The following is a 4926-nucleotide window of genomic DNA, read 5'->3' on the forward strand; positions in this document are numbered from 1 at the left end:
GGTAGAGCATGGCTGGGAACCATATTGTCTATCAGATCGCTTTAAGTGGTCACCAGAGCCTTCAGGAAACGTCTCGAACGACAGTTAACTACGAGGAGGGAAGAGAGAAGGGGGATGCAAGGGGAACTGCAATTCCATCATCAACAGTACGGCAAGATTAAGGTCGCCCTTTTGCCAAGAACAGTAGGTAGATTACCTGAAGCGTAAGAAGACGACCTTTCGTACCGGGTTGGAGCATCGACCAATGATAGATATGCTTATATTACTATCCCGTCCGCAAGTCTTTGTAAATTCTTGTAGGCAGGGAATGAATAGTTACAGCCTGCTCGAAACGTTCTTATAATAAACAAATGAACTTTGGACTGTTTAGATTTGATTTGCCCCAACATGAAAATAAAATAATAATAATAATAATAATAATAATAATAATAATAATAATAATAATAATAATAATAATAATAATAATAAATACCACCTTTCTACGTTCTCAAATAACAATATCTTTTTTTTTTCATCTTAAGCCAACGAAGACCTCCTGTCACCTCGATTTCCTCATACTTTTAGATACGCTTAATCCTACAAACATTAGAATTCGACCGGAAACTATATGAAAAAACTCAAACCTTAATCGGTAAGAGTTTCTTCATAGATTTCCGGGTGTAATGCAATGTTTACGAGAGCAAGGGTGTTCAGAAGTCTGCGGATATCGAGAAAAAAAGAAGTCTTTCTTCGCCTAATGTAAAAAAATACACATCTGACAGTACAATGAAATCATTTTACAATATTTTTTGAAATGCTCATATTAAAAATATTGGTATATGATTTTTGCTAACTTTAGCCATTTCCTGTAATCTGGTAACTTTGGAAAGAGTTTTGTCACGAACTATTGGATCAAACAATCGGTGCACTTTACCGCCAAATTTCCTGAAGGCCTCATTAATAACTGCGATTAAGCAATAATAATAATAATAATAATAATAATAATAATAATAATAATAACAGATACAGATGAAAAAGTAAGCCTCACCTTTGTGAAGGTAGTTTAATACCCCAAAAATTCAGGCAACGATGGGATTAAAACAAATCATCTCTTGTGGGTCTTGGTTCTGAAAACTTATGAACCATGTGGATCATGATTTCTTGCTGCGAATTATATTTTTTGTAATTTGGTTTTGAGATGAAAGGAGAGTCAGTGTTTTAGTGAATTTTGAAATGCTTTTGAGAATTGGACTCCATTACTCTTTGAAACTGCAACCGAACAAGTGTTCGAGAACCGTCTCGGACACCTGCTACAGAGGTAATTTGGATATTTTGTCAAATTTGTGTAAAATTCGATGTCCGTTAATATCGAATTTACTTCTCTTTAATCTTACTTCAAGGATCTCAAACAGAAAAAGCTAATGGCTTTGTTGCATATTCATTTGCACTAATCAAAATATACATTTATTTCGGTTATCTCATTAGTCTGCGCATGTACATATTAACACGTTAATTAGCAACAGAACATTTTTTAGTTCCACTTAAATGTTTCGATGACTAGAAATTTATAAGTAAAAAGTATGTATAATACACACACATTATATATATATATATATATATATATATATATATATATATATATATATATATATATATATATATATATATATATATATATATATATATATATATATATATATATATATATATATATATATATATATATATATATATATATATATATATATATATATATATATATATATATATATATATATATATATATATATATATATATATATATATATATATATGTATATATATATATATATATATATATATATATATATATATATATATATATATATATGTATGTATATATATATATATATATATATATATATATATATATAATATATGTGTGTGTACATGTGTGTGTGTGTGTGTGTGTGTGTGTGATTATAATCACTTTTTGTATGTGATTCATTTATCACACATTACCACAGGTGAAAAATAAGAGACGGGGTGTAGGTTCTGACCGGTTTCGACTTTATTTCCAAGCCATTGACGAAGGACTGATACAGAGTATTAGAAGTCACAAACAGGAACAGTACTGATGAACATACACAACCGTTAGAAACTAGGCTACATATCCACCCACAGGCCGGTGTTAAGGTAGGAGTGGCCTTCAAAACTCATTTGGCTAAAAATCACAATATACTCTCATGGGACAATACTGATAAACATACCGACCATAGGCGACATCAGATCCACACCTGACAGGTGTCAGGGAGGCAGGATTTGGAAAATTCATTAGCACTGGTGCCCCGTATTGTGTTTACAAATATGATAATCTTATTTCCATACATCTCTACTGCCTACCTTAAATTTTAAACAATTTACAAATTTCTTTTGATATTAAAGGATCAAATTTATACATCCCTTGACTGATATTCATATTATAGCTGTAACTTTTTTTTTTTATAAAGCTAGATTCAAGGATATTTCTTTCCAGTGCGTTATTAGAATATACTATCCCTTGTGCCCTTTCCCAGTTGATAGCATGATTGTTCTCACTAACAGGTACAAAAATACCACTGTTCTATTCCCTTTTCCAGCCCTTTACCCGTTTGGCCAATATAAAAGTTGTCACAAGACTTACACGGAGTTTTATACACACACCCTTTAGTATTGTCGGGGGAGTTCTTGATAAGTACATGTTTCATTGTTTTATTGTTCTTAAATGCGACATTAACACCAAAATTCTTAAGATGGGGGATATCTTTCATATTATTATTATAAGGCAGTACAAGCAAATGTTTTGTGTTGTCAGGTTCTTTTTGGTTTTGATACATAGTCTTTTTTGCCGCTTCTAATGCATTGTTTAATACACTGTCAGGATATTTCAATTTTTTGCCTGTATTCCTAATCTTATATATTCCCTCATCCATAAATATATACGTATTTATATACTGTATATATATGTGTGTGTGTGTGTGTGTGTGTGTGTGTGTGTGTGTGTGTGTGTGTGTGTGTGTGTGTGTGTGTGTGTAGGCTACGTACGCTTGAAGTCACCGGAACAGGTGACGGAAAAAAATCAAACACAGGGTATAAATCCTGACAAGTTGCTCCTTTTTTTCTGAAAGACATGTTCAAGAGGACCAGTATAAAGTGGTAGAAATTTACATTGCGTTTGCTATGGACACTGTACAAATGAAGGTACGGACGGCTGAGAAAAGATATTCGCAACTCACGGGAAAAAGGAGGAGGAGTCACCTCATTTAAAACCGAGGTCATCGCCCCTTGAAGAACTCTCACTTTTCCTCCCTGGCGGGATCACACCTTTGCCAATAATTTCAAACAAAATGCCTCCCTAAAACTGTACATCTTGTCTGTTTCTTTTCAAATAAATGGATCAAGTTGATGCATTCATAGGCTGATATTTACATTCTTACAAATACATTGTTTTTACAAAACGACATTCAGGTATACTACTCTTCAACATATAATTAGAATATACCAGGTTTTTGGCAGCTGTCCAGTTAATAGTAAAATTTTCACTAACAAGCACGAAAATTTCACTTTGCACATCATACAGATATGATGTTATGCTCTTCCCACTGATTTTTCTAGTTTGACTAATATAAAAAATGGCTTACATGGGACTTCATTTTACCTCCATTAACATTATTGCGAAGGTTCTCTGCCAGAGTTTTTTCATTGTATTATAGTTTTTAAATACTGTAATAACTGTAAAGTATTAAGGAGATAGGAATTTCTTCATTTAAAGTATTAAGGAGATAGGAATTTCTTCATTTAAGAAAAGCAATACAAGTAGATTATGTGTTTTAATTTTCTATGTTATTATTATCATTACGTAAGTCTTTGTACCGTCCTTAATATCTTGTCTAATGCAGTATCAGGTATTTTCATCTGTTTGCCTGTAACGTAATGGCCTTAAAAACATGGAGGTAAAATTTATTTTCTTTACCCTGTTGCTTTAGCCAGAATTGTAGGCTACAAAGGTAGAAATACATAAAAGTAAAAATGGGACTAAAGATAGTGTATGCAGAACACCATACCAAGGGTTCTATCTCTGTATATTTTTATTCTGGCCAAAGCAATAAAGTAGAGATTAGTTTCCATATTACAAACGAGCACACAACAGGTAGAGGTAGCGCGGCTAGGCCTACACGAATCGTGTTGTCATTAGACATCAGATCCAAGGACTTCGGACCTTGGTCAGATCTGGATTATTTTTGAAAGGACAGTACCAAACGTACAGTTTCATTGTCCTTTGAGCTAGGCTTAACCACATTCCCGAAAACCTGTGGATTTTACACATGTCTTTTGAAATAATAAAAGGATCAAAGCTATTTGATATTTATATTCATATGAAAACTTTCTTTTTTAAAACTAGACTCTATTATATTTATTTCTAATATGATATGAGAGTAGACCGATTATTTTACTCTTGTCTAAGTCGTAGCGTGATTGTTATCTCTCATATGAACAAAAATTGCACTGTTATCCTTTTATGCATTCTTAAGCTGTTCAGTTCTCTTTTCCAAATTGATTTACCAGTTTGTTATTATTGGTTTTTTCATTAAATTATTATTCTTACATGCCACATTAATATTAACATTTTTGAACACATATGAATTATCTTTAAAAGTACTGAATATGGCAACTCAACTAAGTCTTTTCTGGTGTTTGTTTCTCTGCTTTTATTACCATCAGTCTTTTTTTCCGTTTCTAATACATCGTTAAATACAATTGTGTGTGTATATATATATATATATATATATATATATATATATATATATGTGTGTGTGTGTGTGTGTGTGTGTGTGTGTGTGTGTGTGTGTGTGTACATGTAATATAAATAAACAATTCGTGAGGAAACATTCTTACTACTAAATATCAGGAAAAAACAAAATGCTCAGA

This window comes from Macrobrachium rosenbergii, chromosome 3, assembly GCF_040412425.1.
Source record: "Macrobrachium rosenbergii isolate ZJJX-2024 chromosome 3, ASM4041242v1, whole genome shotgun sequence".
Taxonomy (NCBI): domain Eukaryota; kingdom Metazoa; phylum Arthropoda; class Malacostraca; order Decapoda; family Palaemonidae; genus Macrobrachium; species Macrobrachium rosenbergii.